Source organism: Phodopus roborovskii, unplaced genomic scaffold (assembly GCF_943737965.1).
Source record: "Phodopus roborovskii unplaced genomic scaffold, PHOROB, whole genome shotgun sequence".
Lineage (NCBI taxonomy): Eukaryota > Metazoa > Chordata > Mammalia > Rodentia > Cricetidae > Phodopus > Phodopus roborovskii.
Genome location: NW_026125540.1, coordinates 4,941,417 through 4,969,317, shown reverse-complemented (window position 1 = coordinate 4,969,317; position 27,901 = coordinate 4,941,417). Strand labels below are relative to the sequence as shown.

General features: G+C 43.5%; 1 pseudogene; it reads right to left on the bottom strand.

The window, feature by feature from the left end:
• Positions 1 to 1,476: 1,476 nt before the first annotated feature.
• LOC127216310 (tubulin alpha-1C chain-like) overlaps positions 1,477 to 27,901 on the bottom strand; it is a 52,497-nt pseudogene continuing 26,072 nt past the window's right edge.

Below are 27,901 nucleotides of genomic sequence, written 5' to 3'. Positions count from 1 at the left end.
ATTGCTGCCGTGTGTCTCTAGGGAGACAGGAAGGACTGGCTTAGCTCATTGAAGGTTGTGTGGTAACTGAGGTACGGCATCAGCAGCATACATGTTGATGCTGAGTCAGGCTTCTCAGGCTAATGCTGTGTCCTTGGAAACATGGTGGCATCAGCAGCTGGGCTAGAGCCTCTGCCCTGTTAGGCAGCTAAGGGAGCATTCATTGTGTTTCCCTATCTGCAAAAGCGCATTCTGCCTTGCTTGCTAGATAGTGGGGCTTGGAACAACATAGGCTCTTATTCCCCCAAGCTTAAAAATCTCAAATAGGGGCCAGTGGTTAGAGCACTGGCTGCTCTTGCAAGAGGACCCAGGATGGATGTTCATCCCCCACATAATGGCTCACAGCCACTTGTAACTGCACTTCTGGGGTGATGCCCTCTACGGTGCACAGACACATACAGACAAACATTCATACACAGCCATGAAATTTTTTAAAATTAAAAATTCTTATAACGAACATGTAACATCTATATAATTTAATTTAAAATCTATTTTTAGAGAACAGGATGGTGGTGGCACATGCCTTTCATCCCAGTGCTTGTAAGGCAGAGGCAGGTGGTCTCTTGAGTTTGAGGCTAGCCTGGTCTATAGAGTGAGTTCCAGGACAGCCAGGATTACACAGAGAAAACAAAACAAAACAAAACAAAGCAAAGCAAAGCAAAACAAAACAAAACAAAGCAAAACAAAACCCAATCTTGAAAAAGCAAAACCAAAAACTGAACAACAACAACAAAACTGAGACAAAGTCTTATTACAATAGCCCAAACTAGTCTCAAACTCACCATGCTCCTGCTTCATCCTCCAAAACACTGTGATTATGTTTTCATACCACCACACTTTGCTGGGACATGGTGGTGCTCTCCTTTAATCCTGGCATTCAGGAGGTAGAGGCAGGTGGAGCTCTGGGAGTCTGAGGCCAACTGCATAGTGAGACTCTGTCTCGAAAAACACAAACAAAAAGGAAAAAAAATGTATTCTTATTTTTTATTATCTTTGAATATATTTTTTTTGTAATCTCTGAACAACTCATTCACTTCTCTGGATTTTCTGTTTCCTTTTTCTTCTTTTCTTTTGTTTTTGTTTTTGAGACAGGGTTTGCTGTGGGTTCACATGAGTGCAGGAAGGGAGAAGATCCTGCGGCTGGATCTGTTCTGAACTGCTAGATATGAGTGCAGGAACTAAACCCAGACCCCCTGCAAGAGCTGCTGAACACAGTTCTCTCCAGCCCTGGGTTTTTTGATAGGCTTTAGTTTTTGGCTGAACCATGATTTTGTAATATAATAAATGGTCTTCTTATTTTTTAGATCAAATTTTCCTTGTAGTTTAAGAAATTCCTAAAAGTATGCAGTAAAAATTTTAAAATGGTTACCAGGTCTCCTGGATATAATAATACTGACTTCTCAATCATTTTTCCTACTGTTCTGTCTTAAACCTGTTTCAGGATCTCTCAGCACATTCTGTTTTCTCAAGAACATCCAGCCTCATGGGCCACGTGTCAGCTGTCTCTTTGGCAAAGCCTCCCATGCCACTCTTGCCATCCTTCTGGTAAATACGAACTGTTGAATAACATAAAAATTTAGTTCAGTCTCTAGGCACTGGTGGCACACACCTTTAATCCCAGCACTTGGGAGGCAGAGGCGCCAGCCTGATCTATAAGAGCTAGTTTCAGGACAGCTTCCAAAGCCAGAGAGAAACCCTGTCTCCAAAAACAAACAAACAAACAAAAGATTTAGTTCAGGCCAGATGGCTGGCTCAGTGTGTGAAACACTTGCCACATAAGCCTGACAACTTGAGCTCTATCCTCAGAGCCTGAGTAGAAAGAGAGAGACACCTACACAAAGTTGTCCTTAGACTTGCACATGTGTGCCATGGCCTGTGCACCTACCCACCCATACAACATACCTACATATGATAATAATAAAAATTAAAAAATGTAATTAAAATGATGGAAGTGTGAAATTCAATGTGAAGCTGTACTGCTTGGAGTTCACTGAGATGTATAGATTTAGGGTTTGGTTAATTTTGGGGTGTCATTTTTTTTCTGAGATAGAGTTTATCTGTGTAACAGCTCTGGAACTAGCTCTGTAGACCAGAGATCCCCCTGTCTCTGCCTCCCAAGTTCTGGGATTAAAGGCATGCACTGCCAAAACCACCACCCACTGGGGTGTAATTATTTTTTTATTGCAGGTTTTTTTTATAATAAAGTTTTTATAGATGGTATGGTGACACACACCTGTAAGACTCACCCAGAAAGATAGATAGTCCAGACAAGCCCACCACATGGGTAGATACTGCTTAAGAAAAAAGGTAAATTTCTTTTTTCATATTTTCCAATACCATTTAAAAATTGCTTTTCATTTATATTCTGGTTGGTTTCCAAATGACCTTTATTAAATCTTTCTTTTTTGAATTATACTAATTGGAAGTGGCCCAAGCAATTGTGCCTGAAAAAAATTAAGGGTGAAATAAAAAATTACGTATCAATGTAAATGACTAGGATGAGTTTTTAGTGAACAGCGTAAGGCTTCCTCACACATTCACATGAAGTGCACTAGTTAGCACTGTTTGACACATCAGCAGAGGCCTGGTGTGGGACTGAAGTGTAGAAGCAAAAACTGAGTTCAGTTTTAAAGGTCACTGGGGGTATTTCAAAACAACTCTTACGTCACTATTAAGCAAGCAAAGGTGGCTTGGGTGACCTTCTGGACTCACTCAAGGCTCCCAGTTCTAGTCATTACATAACGCTATCTTCACCGGCAGCTTTCCTTTAAAATAATGTATGGCAACTACACATGATAATAACCATGGAAGATGCACAGAGAATTCTATATCTCCACATACAAATCCTGGTTGCTCTCAATACTTTTGACACCATGCCTTTGGTGCCTGAGGTAGCCTGGTCCTGGATTCTCCCTGCAAGACCCTGGAGAGTCTCTTACAACAGGAAATGCAAATAAATACAGCAATATGCTGTTTCATCCCCAAATGGAAAACAAAACAAAATAAACAAACAAAAAACTATCATCACATTCAGTGCTGGGAGCATTCATGGTTGCAATCTTTTAGGCAGTAACTTGATGACATCTTTCAGAAAGCAAGCTAGATGTGATGGGCTAGCCAAGGGACTACGACTTTATAGTGAGACCTTGTCTCAACACGGCCCCCCACTCTGTCTTTTTAAAATTGGCAAATAGAATGACCTACCAGAATGCACTTCTACCCATTCAATGGATGTGCTGCTCATTGCCGTGTGCTTGCAAAGACAGAAGCCTGAAACAAAGTTGAACTGATAGAACAGTGATAACCTGTGATTGCTAAATAGAACAAGGCTGTGCCAACAACAGCAAGCCAACTGAAGTACAATGTTTTGTGTAATCTAATATATGATATATATATGAACCAGGGGCTGGTGAGATGGGGCAGCAAGGGAAGCTTGCTACGGAGCTTGATGACCTGAGTTCAGTTCTCAGAACCCACATAGAGGAAGGAGAGAACTGACTTTCACAAGTTGTCCTTTGACTGCCACACTTGTCCCATTGCACACTCATTTTCACATACACATACACAATAAATTTAAAAAAAAAGCACAACAAAACAGCATTCAAAACACTTATACAGCTGGGTGGTGGTGGCACATACCTTAGCCCCAGCAGGTGCGGGTGGTGGTGAGGTGTGTGTGGGGGGTGAGGGGCTGGGACAGAAGCAGGGGGATTCTTGGGGTGGGGGGCAGAGGCAGGCAGATCTCTGAGTCAGAGGCCAGCCTGGGCTACAGAGTGAGTTCCAGGACAGCCAGGGATACCCAGGGAAACCCTGTCTCAAAAAAAACAAAACAAAACAAAACAACAACAACAAAAAAAACCAACAACAACAACAAACCCAAAGCCAAAACCAAACAAAAACAACATCTGCATGTACATGTATGCAGAAAATTGTCTGGTAGAATCCACTGTGAGCTGTAAACCATGCTCCTGATACAGGATGTGGTAAGCCTCAGTTCTATGAGTTCTGAGGAGGATTGAAAAGGGAGTTTGTGTTTGCATTCTAGATGCCCCTGTAAGGTTAGACATTACTTTCCCCCTCCCCTACCCTCCCCTCTCCTCCTCCCCACTCTCTTCCCCTCCTTTTCACTCTCCTCCCTAAGTTTGGATTGAAGCTACAGTGCTGAGGTCCCTGGGCCTCCAGCTTGGAGGCAGCAGACTGTGGGACGTCTTACTCTCCACACTTGTAAGAGCTGATGTCTCCTAGCAAATCTCTTTGGAGATTCTGCTATGTCTCCTTTTGGTTGGTTCCCCTGGAGAGCCCCAACATTTTCCCTCTCTTCAGAATGCTTGGTCCTGGGCTGGAGAAAGGATGGAGGGCAGAGAAATTCAAGTGATGTAACTGAGACCCAGAAGTACAAGGTCAGAGGCCAGTTGCCCAGTGGACTTCTGTACCTTTGGATTTCTGGTGCCTGGAGAGGCACTGCAGTAACCTCAGTCAAGTTCTAGGCAGCTAGCCAAGAGGTAAGGCGAAACTAGGACAGGAGACAGGGACAGCACCTGGCTAAAGAAAGGGTCTCTTGGGGACATCTAGATGGTCGCATTATAGAGCTCAGAATGAAGAGGTGGTATGGAGCCTATCTGCAAGCATAGTGATGCCCAATATCAGGGAACTACAGAGCAGGGATGTAATTTACTACCCCTGTGGCTTTGATAAAGTGTTCACTGGAAGACTAAAAGCCTAGGGGAGCTTTGGACAGAAGGATGCCTGAGGGTTGGTTTATCTGAGGACCAGAGCTGAGTAGACTGGAGACTAAACAGAAGTCTCAAAGTTTCTATGGTGAAGGGACCATATCTTGGTGCCTGCTCTATTGATGGATGCCTGACATCCAGGCCTTCTGCTGAGTGTGCCAGAAACCAGACAGCCAATGCTGACTGGTCTGGGCTTCAAGTGAAGCTCAGTGTTGCTTGGCTTGTACAAGGTCCTGGGCTCAGTTTCCAACAAAAGCAAAGCAAGATCAAAACAAAGCAACAGCGAATCTGAGATTCCTCTCAAGTGGTAGCCCAAAGCCACTCATAGGCACCCTGCTGTGGATGAGACTGTCACTCTTGAAAGTGACCAGGGTCTGGGGTCAGCACAGTTACTGCCTTGGACCTTCTCCAAGGTAAAGACAGAACATCTCATCTGTTTCATACACGGAAATGAAAACCCACATATGCGTCCATTCCTCAGAAATATTTCTTCAAAAATAGCATTTCTTCCCTTTTTTTCTTCTTTCCCTCCTGCCCTGTCCTTCTTCCCTTCTTCCTTCTTTGCTTGCTTTTTTCTTCTTTCTTTCTTTTTCTTTTTTGAGACAGGGCCTTATGTAGCCAAGATTGGCCTCAGACTTCTCCATAGGTGAAGGTGACCTTGGACTTCTGATCCCCTGCTTCTACCTCCTGAGAGCTGGGCTTACATGTGTGTACCACCACCCCTGGTTTATTTATGCCGGAAATGGACCCAGGGCTTTGAGTGTGCTAGGCAAGCAAGCACTCTCCTGAGCCACATCGTCATTGTCCTGAAATAGTTCTTTGAGTGATTTCTCCAGAATATCCAGAATATCTCCAGCTTTTAATGTCAAGTTCCTTGTTTCTGCTTAGGCATTTTTGTAGGTTACAAGCTTCCATTAAGGGAGACAGGCCATTGTCTTGCGAACCTTGGAGGTTTTTGTTCTATAACACTGTAACATTAATCTCTCTCCTAGCTCAAGCTTCATAACACCCCTCTCCAGGTATGTCTGCTCCCTCGACACCCCATTTCCCCATTTCCTATACATCTAAAGATTCTGGGAGTGAGCTAAGACACATAGCAGGACCTATTTCTAATCACATAGGGCTGGCAGAATTGGTGAAATATTGCTAGAACAATATTGAGTTATAAATCTCACTCCCTGCGTTGTCAAGTACCTTGACAGCATTTACTATCGACCAGAGGTCAGTTGGTTCTGTCCAGCCTGGAGCTTTCGGTACTGTCTGTAACTTTGGCCTTATTATATTGGCTGCTAGAGGAGGAGGCATTCTGGGATCTGCAGATACATGGGTTAGGTTATTCATAACTCTTTCTTACCTCAGCATTGGCTGCATTAAGAACTTTTGTTTGCTTTCTTTCCAACAGTGCCACCTTGACCTTTGGCTGGAAGGTGTTGAGTCCTTCCTTTGTGATTGCCACTGCTCAGTGTTGACTCATAAACTGTGGGTAAGAACCATTCAAACTTTACATATACTCATCAAGCTCTGAGCTGCCAGTTCTGAGATTCTGAGTTTCCTCCTTGAAAAGTCTTTTTGGGAGCCGAGGATGTAGCTCAGTTGTTAAAGTCCTTGCCTAGCATGCACAAAAACTCGGAGTTGAAGCCCAGCATTTGGCAAGGCAAGCAAGGGGATCAGGAGTTCAAGGTCACCCTTGGCTGTATTTGGAATCCTGCATTAGCTTGGGCTACTTGAGACTCTGTCTAAAAAAAAAAAAAGCAAAACTGTGCCTCCTTCACAGGGGAAGAGGGTTTGGGTCCAATTCCCTTCCTTAGAGGCAGGAGGGAGGGTGGACTGACATTTGCTTCCTTTTGTGTGCAATTGTGGGAGGCATGAGGTCACCCCCACTGTGGAGTGCTGCTGCTTTCTCTGTGACCAAACCTGTTTTCTTGGGCAGATGGCTTTGGCACATTAGCTGCTTTCTTTTTGGCATTGAAAGCCACAAGAGAAGCTGCGTTAACTTAGGGTTGTATGGAATTCAGACCTTACTGAGTGAGAAATTAACTAGCTTCAGAAATGACCGCACAGACAGTCATTAGAAAGTGGACAAAGGAATACTGTAGAAATATGGGGTTGGGGAGTTGGGCTTAGTAGTTAAGAGTGTGTACTGCAGACCCCCGTGCAGTTCCCAGCATCTCACAACTGCCTATAATTGCAGTTCCAGGGGATCTGATGTCCTCTTCTGACCTCCTCTAACACTGAATTCATCTGCAGAGCCATACTCACCCCACACAACATAGCTAAAAATATAATAATAATAATAATAATAATAATAATAATAATAATAATAATAAACCCTATATATGTGATCTAGCAATTCTACTCCTGGGCAAAATACTCATGAGAAACAAAACATATCCACACCAAAAAATGTATACTAAACATTCACAGAAATATTATTCATAATAGCTCAAAAACAGAAAGAGTTCAAATGTCTGTCAGTTAGTGAATAGAAAATGTGCATTGTCCTTATAATAGGACATTATTAAGCTGACCCCAAAAAGCACTATGTATTATAATATGAATGAGCCTTGAAAACATTATGCTAGGTGGGAGAAGTTACACACAAAAGTCACATATTACACAATTCTATTTAACTGAAATGTCTCAAATCAGCAAATCCATAGAGACAGGAAATATATTAGTAGTTGTTTAGGATGACAGAACTGAATTAGGAGAATGGGTGGGGGAGGTACCACTAAGGCAGGCATTTCAAAAACAGTGTCATAAGGGTGTGTGCGCGCACAAGATCATGAAGATCAGAGGACAACCACGGGAGTCAGTTTTTTCTCTCTCCCTATGGGTCCTGGGATGCAACTCAGGTTGTTTAGCATGTGCAGTGAGCATTTTATTTATTTATTATTATCATTATTTTTTTTTTGTGTGTGTGTGTGTGTTTTATCATGCACCAGAAAGGGAACCAATCTGTCTACTGTTGTGGCTCTGTTCTGGAGGCCTGGGCAGAGAAGACTTGAACCCTCCTCCCCTTTTCCTCTTCTCTTCCTCTTCTCCCCCCCTCCTTTTCTTGTGTGATACTGGGGATCCAATCCTGAGCTTGGATCTGTAGGGGAGTGCTGCACCTCTGAGTTCTGTTTCCTCCTAGCAACTGAGTTTTGAAGGATCCCTTTACTTTGTTACTTTGTGCTCTCCTGATTCACAACATAATCAACTGAACAAAATTAAATACAGCAAAGAGCTAGGGATAACAAACCGCACCATGTTTTCTTTCTTAAAATACTGTTCCCAGTTACTGAAAGAAAAAAAAAATCAGCACAGAATATTTAGGAAGCAGAAAAGGGCAAGCTGGGTGTGGTGCTGCACACCTGTTGTACCAGCTTGGTGAGGTGGAGGTGGAAAAATCAAGAGCTTGAGGACTACATAGTGAGCAGTCTCTGTCTCTCGTTGTGTCTCTGTCTCTGTGTGTCTCTCATGCACTCTCTCGAGCGTGTGCGTGTGCTAGCACACACACACCTTCTAGCTTGAATGTGCCAAAGTACAGAAATGTAGATGGTTTTCTTAACTGAATTAACCAGATTTCTGGTTATTGTTTCGTCAGGACAAAGACTCACTGAGCTGTAGGGATCTTCCTGTTTTTTCCCTGTCTTTTCCTTCTGTTCTTATTCTAATCCACCCTGCACACCGCTGGCTTAGGGAAGGGATGGCCTTTACAGAGTACAGACCGTGCTGGACATAGTGGTGCACGCTGTTAATCCTATTACTGGAGAGGCAGAGGCAGGTGGATCTCTGTGACTTTGAGGCCAGCTTGCTCTACCTAGAGAGTTCCAGGATAGCCAGGACTTCATAGAGTGACCCTGTCTCCTCCCACCCTCAAGTGCTACCAGCTTGATGGAGACAGGGTTGTTTGTAACACAGGCTGGCCTCAAATTCAATATGTATCTGGGGAATGACCTTGGGCTTTTTAATATTTTTCGTTTCTTGCTGTTGCTGTTTTTTTTTTTTTTGTTTCTCGAGACAAAAGTTTCTCTGTGTAGCCTTGGCTGTCCTGGAACTCTCTTTGTAGATCAGGCTGGTTTCAGACTCTGAGATCCTTCTGCCTCTGCCTCTGCCCTTAGTGCTGGGATTTTTCTATGCGTGGGTTAGGTGTGATCACTGAGGGTTGGGGGGCAGAGGTCCCTTGACCCACTTGTACAGGTATCCTTCCTTTAGTGGGTTTAACTAGCACTTCCCTTATTCCTCTGTCACACAGAGGTCCTGCAGTGTAGCTGAATCTGTGGCTTTGTTCCCCTGGGGAAGGGAAGTAACCAAAGCTTGCTCATTCAAGGGTTTTACTTCTTCCCAAGCTGGAGGACTCTGCCTACAACACAGAAGATGCAAAGAGCAGTTGAAAAATGAAATGACAGCTCTCACCACACACATATGAACTGATTAAACAATTCCAGAATAGAAAAGACACAAAGGGAAGTGTGGGCTGTTGTGGGGTGTTCCTTGCAAGTTCACAGTTAAATGACTGTCTCTTTACAATACCACGTTGAGCTGCCTCTACTGGCAAGAGACCACTACATCATATCCCACAAAATATGTAAACCAGGCTGGCCTTGCACCCGTAGACATCTGCCTGCCTGTGCATCTTCAGTGTTAGGATTAAGGGTGTGTGTCAACATACCCAGTGACACATATTTATTTTAAATGAAAAGAGAATATGCACAGGGCTGGAGAGAGAGGTCAGCTGGAAAGGCATCTGTTGACAAGTCTGGTGACCTCAGTCTCACACTAAGAGCCACACGGAAGAATGGCAGAACTGATGACGGAAGGTTTTCTTTCCTACAGGCATTCACACACATCAAATAAATGCAAGGATCTACCTACAGTTAGAACAGTGGGTGAATGGATAAACAACTATGTATACATACTAAAGAATTTTACTAACATTGAAAGGAATTCCAACATGTGTTACAACATGGATAATCTTGGGAAATAACCATTCAGAAAGGACAGACTGTACACGGTCCCACTCAATAAAGAGGTACCTAGGGCAGTCAGAGGCGGAGGCAGAGAGTGGAATAGAATGGTGGTTTCCAGAGCTTAGTGAAGGTAATGGGGACAGTAAGTGGTTAATGTATATAGAGTATCAGGTATGCAAGGTGAAAAGTTGGAAGTAGATGGTAAAAATGTCAAATGTTGTGAATATACTTAACAATTTTTTGGTTTTTCAAGACAGGGTTTCTCTGTGTAACAGCCCTGGCTGTCCTGGAACTCACTTTGTAGACTAGGCTGACGTTGAACTCATAGAGATCCACCTGCTTCTGTCTCCTAGGTGCTGGGATTAAAGGTGTGGGCCACCACATGCCACCACTGCCCAGTATGAATATACTTAACATTATTTAACTTGAAAATGGTGGAGATGAAAAGATAACTCAGTGATTAGGAGCTCTTGCCGCTCTTCCAGAAGACCTGAGTTCTGTTCCCAGCACCCATATTGGGTGGCTCACAAACACTTGTCACTCTAACACCAGGGGATTTGCTGGCCTCCTCAGGCACCTGCACTTATGTGGCATGTACCCACACAGACACAGACACATTTAAAAAAAATCTTAAAAAAGGAAAAGAAGGGTCTGGAGATATGGCTGAAGTTTAGAAGATTTGCTGTTCTTGCAGAGGACCCAGGTCCAGTTCCCAGCACCCACATGGTGACTTACAACCACCTGTATCTCCACTTCCAGGGGCTCTGATGGCCTCTTTTGACTTCCATGGGTACCAGGCATTCACACGATGCATATATATATATATATATACTTGCAGGCTGGATTTGGATTAGAGCCTGATGCATATTTGCTTATTAGAGATGTCTTTATTTTTCTGCAAAAAAAAAAAAAAATAGTGGTGCCTTCTGTCTCGTCTAAGCATATTTTGTCTGTAGGAAACAAGACCAAGCCAAGCTTTGTGTATGGAGTTACTATTATTTTATTTTAAAGATTTATTTATTATTTTAACTATGAGTCCAAGTGCTCATGGAGGTCAGAGGTGTTGGATTCCATGGAGCTGGCGTTATGGGCAGTTGTGAGGTACCCATTGTGGTGCTGGCCACCAAATTTGGGTCCTCTAGATGAACAGTATGTGCTCTTAACCAGTGAGCTATCTTTCCAGCCCCTATTGCTACTTTTTTCCCCCCCAAGATGGGGTTTCTCTATGTAACATCCCTGACTGTCCTGGAACTTACTCTGTAGAGCAGGCTGGCCTTGAAAGCACAGGGATCTGCTTGCCTCTGCCTCTTGAGTGCTGACATTAAAGGCATGCATCACCCCACCTGGCTATACTTTTTATACATGTATCTTTGAGTATTTTCTCAGTAAGGTTGGTATGCTTAAACTGGTTGTCAGCCTTTTGGCTAGAGGCTAGGAGCAGCAAAAGGAAAAACAAGAATAATTGTTTTTCAGTAAACATCCTTTTTTTTTTTTTTTTTTTTTTTTTGGTAGAAAAAGCAGCGTGGTGTTTCCCCTCTGGAAAAGGAAGCTAGGGCCTCATGATGTTTGTCTTGAACCAACCCTTCATCTGGGAGACTCGGGTGAGCCAGGGAAGGGCTGGGTGGTGCTGGTGACAGCAGAGATCAGCACCCAGAATGTCAGCAGTCTCCAGTCTTGTGGGCTCATTTTCAGCTGCAGAGAATTCCCTGGAAGATGACCAGGTCACAGATGCAGGGGGGAATTCCTTCACAGGACTTCTGGGAAGAGAAGCATTCCGTTTTCCTTAACAAGTCTCACTTGTTGAGCTTCCTCCTCCCTCTGACTCACTTAAAATTGCAGCGGCAGATCGGAACTCCATGGCTATTCTTAAAACTGTTTGTGGGTTATATTTATTCTTGGATTCTGTGCAAACTACAAAGCATAGTTTGGAAATGTTAAAAAAGGTCATGATGTAAGATTTATAGTGTCATTTAACCCAAAGACAGTGGCCAGAAGGAAGTGGAACAGAGCGAGGGTGAAATGTCATTTCAGAAGCTGGCTGTGATGGCACACACTGTTATTTCCATCACCTCCCCTGCCTCCCCCCCCCACCCCCAACTGAGGAAGGAGGATGACTGTGAGGTTCAGGTCAACATAGACTACATGACATCCTGTCCAAAACAAGAGCTACAATCTCTCAAACAATAACAATTAAAAAACAAAACAAAACAAACAAACAAAAAATCCCCAAAACCTTAACCCCCTTGGAAAACAAACTATTTCTATGCCCAAAGATCGAATGTATACCTGTAATCCCAGCTCTTGTGAGCCTAAGGCATACGTATTGCTGAAAGGCCAGCCCAGACCACAGAATGAAGCCTTGTCCCAGTAAGTAAAGACAGATGATAGACAGGCAGACAGCAATTAGATCTCCTGATTACCTCTCCCCTCAGGTTCTGTGGGTTGTGGCTGACTGACTCCCTTCACTAATGGGTGAATGATGCAGTTAAAAGGCTGGGCTCCTGCAGTCATTGTTTTCTCTGAGTACAGAACCACAGTGTACACATAGAAAGAATCTTACCCACAGAAAAGAATGAAAAAAATGCGAAGAAGAATGTTCTGCACTTCTACGAGCCAGAAATAATCTTTCTGAAGTTACAGTTGATGTCTAAGTGCGTTTACCTTTAGTGCTTGACAGAGACAGTAATTTTTGTGTGAAACATGTAATTTGGATACTTACACAGCCTGCTAAATGCTAAGTAGACTCTTTGCATTCAAGAGCATACCGTTTAAAGCTGTGACTATTTTAGCACTCTGCAAGTTGCATGGCTCTTAGAAAGTCAGTTGTGCTGACAAGCTGTGGGTGGGAGTGAGTCATCAGGTGGGTGACTAGGAGGCCACTGCGTCAGGATCTTGCTTTGCTATTCCCATATTTTGGTGTGATGATTTGTGGCTGAGATAGTCCAATGCCGCCCACATTTCATCCTCTTCCTGCTCATTGGCAAGACATGTTGTCACCCAATGAAAAGAAGACATTCTTTCTATCTTTTGGGAGTAAATCCGTGACTAATTTTGGCCTCTGAGATGTAAATAGAAATATAGGCATCTCTCTGGAAGTGTCATTTCCTCTGGTAGTGGCCAGGCTCATTACCCACATCGGATCTTGAGGATGAGCCCTACTGACTAGAATGGCTGAGCTGAGCCCCTGACAACTTGGTGGAAACACTATCCTAACTTGGCATGCTTATTCCTGAATTTATCTATTTATTTTTAAATTATGTGTGTATGTGTACATGAGTACAGGTGCCTGAAGAGTCCAGAAGAAGATGTCAGATCTCCTGGAGCAAGATGCTAAGCAGACCATGCATTAGAGTTGTAGACTGCTGTGGGCCACCTGACATGGGTGTTGGGGACTGAGCCTGGGTCCTCTGCAAGAACAGTACTGATGAGTGATTTCTCCAGCCCCTGAATTTATTTTATATGAAAAAGAATTTTTAAGTGAAAATTTTATTTTATGTGTGTGAATTTTTGCTACACGTGTGTTTGTGTACTGTGTGTGCCTAGTGCCTGAGAAGACCAAGAGAGGGCTTCTGATCCTCTCAAGCTGGAGTTACAGATAGTTGTTAGCTGCTATGTGTGGATGCTGGGTACCTGGGTCACCTGCAAGAGCAGCAGGTGCTCTTATCCATGGAGCCATCTCTATTCTTATGTCACTGTATATTCTCTCTCTCTCTCTCTCTCTCTCTGTCTCTCTCCCCTCCCTCACTTCCTGTTTCCTGTTGATACAGGGTCTTCCTATGCAGCCCATGCTACTCTTAAACTCATAGCAATCCTTTTCCCTCAGTAATAAAGTACTGGAATTATAGGTGTGAGCCACCAAGTCTGGCTTTCATTTTCAGTCTCAGTGAACGGTGAGATGTATTGCGCTCTGATGTTTCCTGTTGTCCCTTACCTGTGTGGGCAGTTGTTGACTCACTGGGAAAATAGAAGTGCAATGATCTCATCTTGGAGGACAGAGCCAGGAGCCTCCTGGTCTCGAAGTTGCTTCTTCATGTCTATTCTTGCCATGTGCTCCCTCCTGAGACCCAACTGTTATGGGTCTAACTATGAGCAAGGCTCTGAAGAGTTGTTTCTTTCTCAGGGTCTCCAAGTGTGGAGTGAGGCAAAGCGTCCCTCCAGTCTGGAGAGGAGGCCAGTACTGGCCAGGGAGACCCAGTGAAGAATGCTGGACAATGAAGATCACCACACTGGGGTTTGTTCCAAACTGGATCCACTTATGAACCTACAGGAGTAGGGGTTCATTAAATTTGTGTGTCAGGGTCCAATATTGGCTTTATAAGACTGATGCACTGTTTTTGTTTTTTAAAAGATTTTATTTGTTTATTATATATCCAGTATTCTGCCTGCATGTGTCCCTGCAGACCAGAAGGGGGCACCAGATTTCATTACAGATGGTTGTGAGCCTGCATGTGATTGCTGGGAATTGAACTCAGGACCTCTGGAAGAGTAGCCAGTGCTTTTAAAACCTCTGATCTCTCCAGTCCTGTAACACTGATATATTGTTTACCTTTTCTAAAATGTCTGAGAAGGGCTGCTTTATTATTTATAAGATAAATTTATTTTATTATTAATTTATTAAACCTAGTACACTGAAGAATGGATTTCATTATGACTTCAAACTTGCAACTCTTTCCTCTCTCTCTCTTTCTCTCTCTTTCTGTCTGAGACATGGTCTCACTATATAGCTCTGGCTGTCCTGGAACTCACTCTGTAGACCAGGTTGGCCTCTAACTCACAGAGATCTGCCTGTCTCTGCTTCTTGGGTGCTGGGATTAAAGGCCCGAGACAAGATGCCCAGCTTTTCCGCATCCCCTGGAGACACTAACAGCATTGAGAGTGGAGACCTCTGACGTGCTTTTGAGTGGGACCAAAGACTTTGGAGAGTCTTCTTAGCTGAATGGGGTGGGGTGGGGATTTAGGGACTCTGGCATGGTTAGGTTTTTGTCAGTTTAATACAAATTAGAGTTGCCTGGGAAGAAGGAACCTCAGCTGAGGAATTGCCTCCATTAGATTGTCCTGTGAGCAAGTTTGTCGGGATCTTCCTTCCTTCCTTCCTTCCTTCCTTTCATCCTTCCATCCCCCTCTCCCTCCCTCCCTTCCTTCTTTCCTTTTTTTTTTCTTTTTTCCTTTTTGTGTTTTTGAAACAGGGTCTCACTACGAAGCCCAGCCTAGTCTTGAGTTCACTCTGAAGCTGAGGCTAGACCTCTGATTCTTTTGCTTCTGCCTTTATTCACTTCCTATGACCAGGCAGGATTGGCTTCTTTCCTTCTTCTCTTCTTCCTTCTTCTTCCCCTCCTCCTCTTCTTTTTTTTTTATTATTTTTTTAATTTTACATATTGATTCCAGTTTCCTCTCCCTCCCTCCCATGCTCCCGGACCTCCCCTTCCCCCCCTCCACACCCCCCACTGCACAGGGAGGATGATGCCTTCTAGGAGGGAAGTCAAAATCTGTCAAGTCATTTGGAGTAGGGTCTAGCCCTCTCCCGCCCCCTCCCCCTTTCACCTCTAGGCTAAGGGAGTATCCCTTCATGGGGAATGTGCTCCCAAAGTCCTTTTGTGCACCAGGGATTCAGAAGTCCCTTAGTCTGCCCAGGTTTTCTAACTGAGACCCACATTAAGGGGGTCTGAGTCAGTATAATGCTGGTTTCCCAGCTATCAGTCTGGGGATCCATGAGCTTCCCCTTGTTCAGGTCAGCTATCTCTGTGGCTTTCTCCAGCCTGGTCTTGACCTCTTTTGTTATCACTCCTCCCTCTCTGCAACTGGATTCCAGGAGTTCAGCTCAGTGTTTAGCTGCGGGTGTCTGCTTCTGTTCTCATTAGCTACTAGATGAGGGCTCTTTCTAATGGGATCTTTTTGTATAGTCCAGTTTAGGGCAGGACTCACCATGTAGCTGAGGTTTTCCTTGGACCCAGGATCACTTAAAATGTTGGGACTACACATGAGAGCCTTCAGGCCCAACCGAGGGATAAAATTATGAGCAGAGTTTTGTTTAAATTTCTTTTCCTTATCCAGGTGCACATCTTTAATCTAACCACTCAGAAGGTAGAGACAGGCAGATCTCTGTGGGTTTGAGGCCAGCCTGGTCTACAGAGGCCTTGATCCTGGCTATGGAGCAAACCACCTAAACCCATTTCCCTGATCTGAAGCCTCTATACTTCCAAGGAAATTTAACTTTTCATCAGTCCATTCTTTTTCAGCCAATTTTTAAAAGACATTTATTTTATTTATATGAGTGTTTTGCCTATGCCCGTGGAGGTGAGCAGATGCCCTAGAACTGAAGTTATAGATGGTTGTGAGCCATCATGTGGGTGTTAGGAATCAAATCCAGGTCTTCTGCGAGGGCAGCAGTGCTCTTAGTGGCTAAGTCATCTCTCTAGCCTTTTATTTCATCTATTGTATGATGTACATTTTTCATGTTTAAAGATCTCTAACTAGCTCTAACTAGTTAGTGACTTTCTTTTTTGAGAGAAAGTCTCACGTGACCTACACTACCCTTGAACTTACTCTGTAGCTGAATGTGACCCTGCATTTCTGATCCTTCTGTGCCTTCTTCCCTGAGTGTTCAGCTTATAGGCCTGAGCCACCATGCCTACTTTATATCACACTGAAGATGGAACTCAGCTTTGTGCATGCTAGGCAAGCACTCCACCAAATGAACTATGCCCCCAGTCCTTAATGGCACATTATTTAATTTCAGTGTTCTGTGATTTATAAAATAATGGGATGTGTTGCAAATGATCCTGTCTTAGCTTCAATCACAAACAACATCTCCTTGAGTTCTGCCATAACAGAATGCCACAAGCTGGGTGGGTTAAGCAGCAAAAATATTTTTTTTATAATCTGGAGTCTAAAATATAATCACACTTCCATGTGATTGTGTTTCTGGATGGCCTTTCCATGCAAGGTAGTCAAGAAGTCTCTCTTACTCTCTCTATTTCTTTTTCTCTGTGTAGCAAGGTTTTTACAAAGTTTCTAATCCTACATGAATATAGCCATGGGGGAGGTAAGGCATGCAACATATGAATTTTGGGGACATGCAATCAATCTCTTTGATCATGCAGCTCTGTGTTTGAAATCGTAGGATACAAACAAAATAGAAACTGAAGGTGGCTGGGATCAATGTGGCTGGACACTAGGTCCCTTTATCCTCTTTAAAATTCTATCTGGTTTTCAAAAGGATATTGTGTAAATCTGGGCTTTCTGCTAGAGAAGATAGGTATTTGTAATGCCTAGCAGTCTTTTCTTAAAAATTAATTTATTTTTATTTTATTGGTATTTTGCCTGTATGTATGTCTGTATGAGCCTGTTGGATCATGGAGTTACAGACAGTTGTGAGCTGCCATGTGGGTGCTGGGAATTGAACCAGGATCCTCTGGAAGAGCAGTCAATGCTTTTAACCATAAGCCATCTCTACAGCTCTTCCTGACAATTATATATAAACCGTATTGCTGTTCATTTCCTGAGTGGCCTTTGCTTTCCTGTCTCACCACTTCCTCTCTTATGATATCTGGATCTTTCCTCTCATGCTGCTTAAAAAATATTTTATTAAAACAATTAATTGCTTGCTGGGCATTGGTGACAAACGCCTTTAATCCCAGCTCTTGGGAGGCAAAGGTAGGCAGATTTCTGTGAGCTTGAGGCCAGCCTGGTCTATTGAGGGAGTTCCATGACAGGCTCCAACACAATACAGAGAAACCCTGTCTCAAAAAAACCAAAACAAACAAAAAAATTAAAATTGCTCAGTGGTGGCACACAAATTTAATCCAAGCACTCAGGAGGCAGATGCAGTAAGATCTGTGTGAGTTCGAGGCCAGCCTGGTCTACTAAGTGAATTCCTGGACAGCTAGAACTGTTACACAGAGAAACCTTGTTTAGAAAATATTACGTTTTTTTGTTCATGGCATTCATGTGGAGGCCAGAGTATAACTTGTAGCAATCAATTCTCACTTCTACAGTATGGGCTCTAGGGACCAAGCTCAGGTTGTCAGGACTGGGGACAACATCTTTACTCACTGGACCATCTTGTCCACACTCAGTCCACTATTTTATTTTTTTTAAGATTTATTTATTTATTATGTATACAGTGTTTTGCCTGCCTGTACATCTGCAGGCCAGAAGAGGACACCAGATCTCATTATAGATGGTTGTGAGCCACCGTGTGATTGCTGGGAATTGCACTCAGGACCTCTGGAAGAGCAGCTAGTGCTTTTAACGTCTGAGCCATGTCTTTATAGTCCATTCCACTCTTTAAGTCAGAAGGGAAACTTTACAACATTCAATTATTGGGCTACACCATGTTATCTTTTCTGTTTAATCATTTTACTACAGTGTGCATGTGATTACCGTGATAAGGGGCCAGCATCAAATTCTATTGTTATGATTCCTAACATATATCTTGAATTTGATTTTTAAACTTCTTTATTTTGGTCTATGACAGATTACTCCAAATCATCCTTAGAGGGATATGAATGTACAGTGTTTCTTTTTAATCAAGTCCTAAAATCTGGTTATTCATGAGCTGGGGAGTGGGGTGGGTGTGGGAGAGGGTGAGTGGAATGTTGGGTGGTGGAGGAGAGGGAGCTGAGTGTGTTAGTTAGAGTAGAAGCAGAGCTACACTTGAGTGTCCTGACATTATCCTGGTGTTACAAACACTGTGTTGCTGCTTGGTGGTGCTGATTTTAAATTACGATAAAAGCAAGAATAAATATCCAGGTGTGCCTGCTTTGAAAGGATTAGTCAAGTGCTAGTAAGTGGTGAGCAGGGAGCCCTGACTCTAATCGACTCAGTGCTGCAGTTGAGGTAACTTACTACGTTGACCAGCCATGATGTCTGATGATATGTATGTGTATATGCATATATACGTTTGTCAGTTTGATGCGAGGGAAGTTCAACTGAGGAGGTCCCTTTGTTCTGTAAGCAAGTATGTGGAGGCATTACCCAGATGTGATAGCTGTAGGAGGACCCTGCCCCTTGTGTGAAAATGGGTTGAGCAAGTCTTGGGGAGCAAGCCAGTAAGAAGTTTTTCCGGTGGTCCCTGCCTCTGCTCCTGCTTTCAGCTCTTGTCAGGGGCTTCCCTCAGTGATAGACTGTGATGAGAACACATAAGCTAAATCACTCTGTCCTTCCAAAGTTGTTTTTGGCTGGAATACTTTATTACAGCAACAGAGAAGCAAACTGGGGCACATTTATTTATGGTGTGTGTGTGTGTGCGCACACACACACACACACACACACACACTTGCTATAGTGGACATGTGGAGGTCAGAAGACATCTTGTGGGAGACTGTTTTCTCCTTCCATCTCATGGGTTCAGGGGATCAAACTCAAGACTGTTAGGCTTGGCCACCAGTGCCATTATTCTGATGATGAGCCATCTCACTGGTTTCTTTCTTTCTTTTTTTTTTTTTTCCTTTTTTCTTTTTTGAGACAGGGTCTGGCTATGTAGCTCAGACTGGCTCAAATTCTTTGATTTGCTTGTTTGTTTTTTTGAGACAGAGTTCCTCTGTGTAACCCTGACTGTCCTGGAACAGGTTTGTAGCCAGTCTTTCTCTGTCCCTCCAGCCAGCTCCCAAATCATGACACACAGAGACCTCTTATTAATTATGAATGCTCAGCCAATAGCTTAGTCTTGTTTTTAGCTAGCTCTTATAACTTAAACTAACCCATCTGGCTTTTATCTCTATCCCATTTTGTGTGTCCTACTCATTCTTCATTTGTCTGGCTTCTCTGCCCTTCTTGCCAGCATTCTCTCTGCCCCAAAAATCCTGCCTAGCTATTGACTATTCAGCTTTTTTATTAAGCCAGTCAAGTGACACATATTCATAGTGTACAAAAAAGATTATTCCACAGCACAGGCTGGCCTCAAACTCAGAGATTCACCCACCTCCGCCTCCCAGGTGCTGGAATTAAAAGCATGCACCACCATTACCAGGCTCTGGCACAATTTCTTGATCCTCCTCCTCAGCCTCCTGAATGCTGGGATGATAGGGTTGAACCATCATAGGTGAACCATACCTGGTTCACACTGGACTCTGTTTGCATTGGCCTCATCTCAGCTGCAATTTCTGGTCTCTCCTCTCTAAGTCCTGTCTCATCCCCATCTTCTCATCTCAGTCCCCTGACAACAGCCACAGCCACAGGTATTCCAGTCCCCTTACAGCAGTCACAGGTATCTCAGGCACCTTAGGACTCATAGGTCTTGAGAGTTGTTGCTGAGGCAGCAGCAGGGACTTGGGTGTTTCTGGGAGAAGGTCATTTGCATCTCCCTACCTGTGATTTTAATTATATCCATTGTTTTGTTTTGTGTAGAAAGTTGAGCTGGGCCTGGTGGTGCACATCTGTAATTCCAGCAGTAGGAGGCAGGAGGATCAGTGGTTTAAGGTCATCCTCAGGTGTACAGTGAGTTTAAGGGCAGCCTGCTGTGCATGCTACACTGTATTAAAAAAAAAAAAAGCTGCTGGCGGTGGTGCATGCTTTTAATCCCAGTACTCAGGAGGCAGAGGCAGGAGGATCTCTGATGGGAGAGGTCATTCTGTATACATGTTTCTCTTATTGGTTAATGAATAAAAAATCCTGTTGGCCAATAGGAAAGCAAGATAGGCAGGTCTTGGAGACAAGGAGACAAGGAGATGTAGTAGAGAGGAGTTAAGATATGAGAGAAGAGGTCCGAACCCTCTCTCCAGTAAGATAAGACCATGTGGAAACACTTAGATTGATAGACATGGATTGATATATAAGACAGAGCTACTCAATAAAGAATGCTAGTAACAGGCCAACAGCTTTACATCTAATACACTTTCTCTGCGTATTATTTGGGGCTGATGGGACCAGGCTGGTGGGAAAGTGCTTGTAACAGATCTCTGTGAGTTCAAGACCAGCCTTGTCTACAGAGAGTTCTAGCACAGCCAAGGCTACACAAAGAAACCCTGTCTGAAAAAAACAAAAAGAAGTATTATTGGTTGAGGAAAGAGGGGCATAGAATAGGGAGTAAGTACACATGTGACTTTTCTAAGGTCTGAGCCCAGAAGAATGTATATCACTTAGGCCTATATTGTATTGGTTACAAATTATATGGCTTCATCTACAAGAGAAGGGCTTGGAAACGCAGTCTGTACATTATAACACTGTTATATGACCAGAGAGAATGGATTTGTGAGGACAATCAGTTATCTTTGTTCATGCAATGATTTTACTTATCTGTAATCAGATGGTTTTGTATGGCTTAGCTGTCCTGGTCCTGCATGAAGGACTGAAGTGGTGTTAGGTCTTGCATTCAGGATTATGTTTAGGGTCCTGCCCCATCTATGATGGTGTCAGTAAACTACTACCAAGATTGATTGGGAAACTCACCTAATGCCTCTAGGAAATGCTTGGACATGCTAATATCCCACACCTGTGGTTTCAACAAATAGCATGGAAAACATTTGACAAAGTATTTGTATTAACCTATATAGACTTTTCCCCTTATTGTTTCTGAAATAATAGAGCATATAACAACTCAACGAACATTTATATTATGTTATGTATTATAGCAATCTAGAGGTGATTTAAAGAACACAGGTTGGGCTGGAGAGTGGTTAAGAACGCTGGTTGCTCTTCTAGTGGACCTGGGTTCAATTTCCAGCACCCACATGACAGCTCACAAGTCTCTCGAACTCTAGATCTGAGAGATCTGGTGCATTATTCTGGCCTCCAGGGGCACCAGGCACATGTGTGGCACACAGATGTACCTGTAGGTAAAGCACCCCACACATAAAGTGAACACAGGTGGATGTTTGTAGGTTATATGCAAGCCCTTTTATTTTATTAGTTTTTTAAATATAATTTACTCTTTGAGAATTGCATACAATGTGATATAGTCATGCCCATCCCTCAACTCCTGCCAGATCCACTTCCTGCCCCTCTCAACTTCATGCCCTTTTTATAAAACAATAAACCACAGAGTCCAATTTTCTGATACCCATATATCCATGGGTATGGGGCCATCCACTGTATGGTGGTCACACTCTTACAGAAAACTGTCTTTGTCTCCCCCAGGAGCTATCGGATATCAATAGCTCCTCACCTACTTTCTATTGAGACAGAGTCCCATGTGTTCCTGGCTGGCTTCAGTCTCACTGTGTAGCTGAGGATGAGACTGAAGTCCTAGGATAACATGTGTGGGCTGCCCACTTTATGGGAAGCGAGGAAGGAAACCGGGGCTTCTTGTTTGCTGTGATAGCCCTCTCCTGGCTGAGCCATGTAATAGGCCACTATTCATAAGAGGGACTTGGGTATCCCAGGATTTTGGGAGGTCTCAGAACCAATCCTCCATAGCTGTGTAGGGATGACGTGTGTGGGAGGACAGACTCACAGAGCAGACACTCAGTGCCTTAGAGATGAAGTCATATTCATTGATGCTCCTAGGTAGCTGAAGTCTGGGATTCCATGTATTTGAGGATTTGATTGTGATTTGTGTGTGTGTGTGTGTGTGTGTGTGTGTGTGTGTGTGTTTAAGGAAAGCCTTATTACCCCTTCTTGCTGCAGAACAAGTTGTTCTTTTCCACGGCATCCAGCAGTGTCTTGCAGACTGACTGGAACCGACTGATCCAACCTGGTTCCTTCTCACCAGTGTGTGTCCTGGCTTCATTGGCTGTTCTTCAGGCATAACAGGTAAGCCTTTGTGCCTTTTTACTTTCTATTTCTTATGCCCGGCACATGCTACCACTCCAGGATTAACTCTACCCATCCCCCCAAGAGTCATACCAGGTAATGTCAGTGATGTCTGTTGATACTTAGGTACCTGCTGTGTTTCTAGTGTCCTCTGCACTTTGCCACTTCAGTGTCACAGCTGATGTGAGGCAGGTCCTGTTATTTTCCACATTTCACTGTTGATGCAATTAAGACATAGGAAGTCCAAGGAAGCAGCACAGGTGGGTTCCTGACTCAGGTTGCACGAAGCTTCTCCACCCCTCACCCCACCCCTGCAGCAGAACTCTCTATTCTGTGCTTTGCTAGCCAAACTAGGTCAAAGGTAGTTAGTTTTCATCTTTGCCATCTGCTTGTTAGCACACTGAGCAACACTAGTAATTTGTTAATCATTTTTTTTTTTTTTTTTTTTTTTTTTTTTTGGTGGCCAACTCAACTAGACTGTAATCAGTATTTGTTCAGCCCCGCATTAACTTAGGCATCGCTGTGAGGCAATTTTGTAAATATGGAGGACTGGGAATGACAGTCACTGATCTGGAAGGGACTGGCTTGAATCTGCTTTAAAAAGCAGAACTGCAGTTTCCATGAGATCCCAGCTTCCAGCCTGCCACCTGCCCTATGGATTTTGGACCTGCTTAGCTGATCCACAGTTACGTAAGCCAAGTCCTTGCAATAAATCTCTCTTTCAGTCTGATAAATCTGTCTGGTAAAATCCCGGCTGATGCAGTTTGTTACAGCTAGTGACACGGCTGGTTTCTTATGGGTCAGTGTCCTTCTCATTTCCCCCAGGCTAAGCCCACCCTTGACTTTCTCCAGCATGCATTTAAGAACCTTCCAGAATTCTCAGAGTCTAGAATGTGGTCACACTTGGATTAGGCCCAGTACCCTGTGAGAATGAAGGCATTTCTTACATGACCAGCAGAACTTCATTCAGAGTGGCTCTCATTAAAACAGAAGTGGGTTTACTAGGGAAATCAAGAAGCCTAGGCAGCAGAACTGTTCTCTCTAACCTTTGTTCTTTTAAAATTTACCCCCTCCCCCAATAAGGATTTCTCTGTGTATCCCTGGCTGTCCTAGAACTCGCTCTGCAGACCAGGCTGGCCTCAAACTCAGAGATCTGCCCGCCTCTGCCTTCCAGGGGCTGGGATTAAAGGTGTGCACCACCATTGCTTGGCCTTGAAAAATGTTGTTTTATATAACATACTTGGCCGTGATTTTCCTCCTCTCACTGCTCTCAGGTTCTCCCTGCTATCCTGCACGCCCAACTCCATGTTCTTTCTCTCTCTTTCAAAGTTAAACACCCCCTACACAAAAGCACTAAAACAAAAACTGAAGAAAAAAAAAAAAACCGAATAAGCCAAAGACCAATAAGACAAGAAAATACCATACACAACAACAACAACAAACTCCACAAAAATAGAATTGAGTTTGTTTTGTGCTGGTCAGCTACTCCTAGAGTGTGGTTGATATACTCAGTGACACGCCATCAGATTAAACATCATATTTTCAGTATTATGCTTTAGTGAAATTTACTTTATAATATAGTTCATCTTTTCCAAAGCCCGCCTAAACCAGTTGTAGTGCACTCTTATCAAGGATGAAGAGTCCTATCATTCTGTTGATCATTATTAATACTTAAGTTTGCCTGCTAACAAAATGAATGAGTGAAGGGGCAAGTCTGGGTTTTGCATACAAATGACTAATCATGAACACCGAGGTGCAAACACCTCTGAGATGTATGCCATGGGCATGCCATGGGTAACTGGGTCATATGGAAGACAACCCTCCTTACTAATTTCCACAGTGGCTAGTCTAGTTTACATTGCCACCAGTGGTGTAAAAGTGTTCCCTTTGGTCTGCAGTGATTCTTGCCAGTTTTTTCTTTTAGATTTATTTCATTTTATATTGGTTCTCTCCTTTCCCTTTTACAGGGGTCCCATGGTCCCAGCTCAGATCACCAGGGTTGTGCAGCAAGCACGTTTTACCCGGTGAGCCATCTCAGTGACCTATCAGTGAGTTTTCCAATTTACCCTTCCACCCACAAGTCACTACAGTATTTAGAACAGGAGTGTTTTAAGCCAGGAGTCTTGACTTCAGCAAGCAGAGGCGGCCTGGCTATTGATATGTCTGTTTAGAAAGTCTTTTTCCAGGAGCAGGACAGATTAGGTCATAGACAATGATTTTCACTATGAAGAACCCTTTCCCCTTCAGTCTGAAGGTGGGAGAAACTCCTGCATAGAGCTCACTCAGTGATGGATGAGGACAGAGATGGATGGCTCTGCTCTGCCATAACTGTAATGGCCTTGTCCAGTCCTGTACTATGACAGTGACACAGCCGCCCTGCCTCTTTAGTTGTCATAGGTGACTGCTAACTACTAATCTTTTTTTGCCTTCATGTTCTTTTAGCAGCCCAGCAGGCTATGGAATAAAACCATATAGCCATGTCACAGGCACCAAAGGTCCCTCCAGGGATTCTCTGTAGACATTTAAGGAAGGGACTGTGTGATATGATACCCATGATCCCATCTTCTGAGTGAAGCATGCTTGCGTATGTGGGAGATTTTCCTTACCCCAAATTCCTTTTCTTTCTATTCACACATGGTTTTTTAAAAAGTATTATTATTTTATTTTTTATTGAAGCAGGGTTGCAATTGTGGCCCAGGCTAATCTGAAATTCACTAAATGGTCTAGGCTGGAGAGCATCCTGCGTCAGCCTGGTAAGTGCTAGGCTTGAGCCTTCATGCCTGGCTTGTTCTAAGACAGTTTTCATTATGTAGCCCATGCTGGCCTGAAACTCAGGTTCCCTGCCTGTCCTAATTTGCTTTCCATTGTTGTGATATAATATTCTAACCAAAAGCAATTTGGAGAGGAAAGATTTATTTGGCTTATACATTGTTGATCACAGTCTCTCATTGAGGGAAGTCAGGTCAGGAACTCAAGGCAGGAACCTGGAGACAGGAACTGAAACAGTCTGTAGAGGAATACTGCTTCCTGGCTTGCTCCTCACAGCTTTGTGCACCTGTTTTCTTATAACCCCAGGACCATCTGCCTAGGGATGACATTGCTCACAATTTCTGGACCCTCCCACATCAATCATCAGTCAAGAAAATGCCCTACAGACTTGCCTACAGGCCAATCTCACAACTATTTTCTCAGTTGAGGCTCTTCCTTCCTAGATGACCCTAACTTGTATCAAACTGACAGAAAGAAATAAACAAAAACCAAATCAGTACAGCACCTTAGCCTTCTGTATGAGTGTGCCATTCTTTCTCTCTTCTATCCCTCCCCTGACTCAATCTTCCTTGTCCCACATGCTTTCCTCTCCTCCTCCTCTTTCTCCTAGCTTGCTCTCTACTCACTGCCCCCCCCACCTAATATGCTCAGAAGATCTTGTTCCTTTCCCCTTCTGTGAGGGACCTTGTATGAATCTCTTAGAATCCTCCTTGTATCTGGTAGTGTGAATTATAGGCTGGTGATCCTTTGCTCTATGTCTAAAATCCATATATGAGTGAATACATATTCTTTTTGTGACTGGGTTACTTCATTCAGGATGGTTCCTTCAAGTTCCACCCATTTGCCTACAAATTTCAAGATTCCATTGTTTTTATTCTGCAGCGTAGTATTCCATTGTATAAATGTGCCATGTCTTCGTTATCCATTCTTCAGTTGAGGGGCATCTAGGTTGCTTTCAGGTTGTGCTGCTATGAACAGATGTCTTTGTTGAATGAATGTGGATCATTTGGGTACATGCCTAAGAGAGGGATTGCTGGGTCCTATAGTAGACTAATTCCCATTTTCCTGAAGAATTGCCATACTGATCTCCAAAATGGCTGTACAAGTTTTCACTCCCACCAGCAGTGGAGGAGTGTTGCCCTTTCTCCATATCCTCTCTAGCATAAGTTGCCATTGGTTGTTTCTAATTTTAGCCATTCTGGGAGGAATAAGATGGTATCTCAGAGTTGTTTTTATTTGCATTTCCCTGTTAGCTAAGGATGTTGAGCACTTTCTTAAGTGCCTTTCAGACTTTTTGATTTCCTTTATTGAGAATTCTCTCTTCAGTTCTGTACCCCATTTTTAATAGGGTTATTTGGTGTTTTGTTGACTAGTTTCTTGAGTTCTTTGTATATTTTGGAGATTAGCCCTCTGTCAGATGTAGGGTTAGTGAAGATCTTTTCCTAGTCTGTGGGCTGCTCTTTGGTCTTGTCAACTGTGTCCTTTGCCTTATAGAAGCTTCTAAGTTTGAGGATGTCCCATTTATTAATTGTTGATCTCAGTGTCTGTGCTACTGGAGTTATGTTCAGGAAATGGTCTCCTGTATCAATTTGTTCAAGGGTACCTCTCACTTCCTCTTCTAAGAGGTTCAGTGTGGCTGGATTTATGTTGAGGTCTTTGATCCATTTGGACTTGAGTTTTGTGCATGGTGATAGACATGGGTCTATCTGCAATCTTCTACACACCATCATCCAGTTGTGCCAGCACCATTTGTTGAAGATGCTTTCTTCTTTCCATTGTATATTTTTAGCTGTTTTGTCAAAAACCAGGTGTTCGTAGATGTGTGGGTGAATACCAGGATTTTTTATTCGATTCCATTGGTCTACCTGTCTAGTTTTGTGCCAATACCAAGCTGTTTTCAGGACTTTAGCTCTATAGTAGAGCTTGAAGTCGGGGATGGTGATGCCTCCTGAAGTTCCCTCATTGTATAGGGTTGTTTTGGGAAGATTGAATCAGGAGAGGAGTAGACAAGAGAAAGAGAGAGAGAGAGAGAGAGAGAGAGAGAGAGAGAGAGAGAGATACCATAAGAGAGTGAGCCATTATAGGTTTAAGAGAAAACTGATTCTAGAGAAATGTTCAGAGACCTACAAGACTGACCCCAACTAACAATTTGAGCAACAGTGGAAAGGCTACCATAAATGCTCTTCCCTGATAATGAGATTGATGACTAACTTATCCACCATCATAGAGCCTTCATCGATAGAAACAGAAGCAAACACCTACAGCTAAACACTGAGCTGAACTGGAATCCAGATGCAGAGAGGGAGGATAAGACCAGGCTACAGAAACCCACAGAGACAGCTGACCTGAACAAGGAGGAGTTAATGGACCCCCCAGACTGATAGCTGGGAAACCAGCATTGGACCTACTCAGACCCCCTGAACATGGGTCTCAGTTAGAAGACCTGGGCAGCCTCAGGGACCTCAGACATTGGAACCAGGATGTATCCCTGGTGCACAAAAGGACTTTGGGAGCACATTTCCCATGGAGGGATACTCCCTTAACCTAGAGGCAGGAGGGAGGGCCTAGTCCCTACTCAAATGTCTTGACAGATTTTGTTGACCCCTCCTGGAAGGTACTACCCTTTCTGTGGAGTGTGGGGGAGAATGGGATGGGAGGGTGGTGGTGGGGCATGGGAGGGAGAGAGGGAGGGAGGGAGAGGGAACTGGGATGCATATG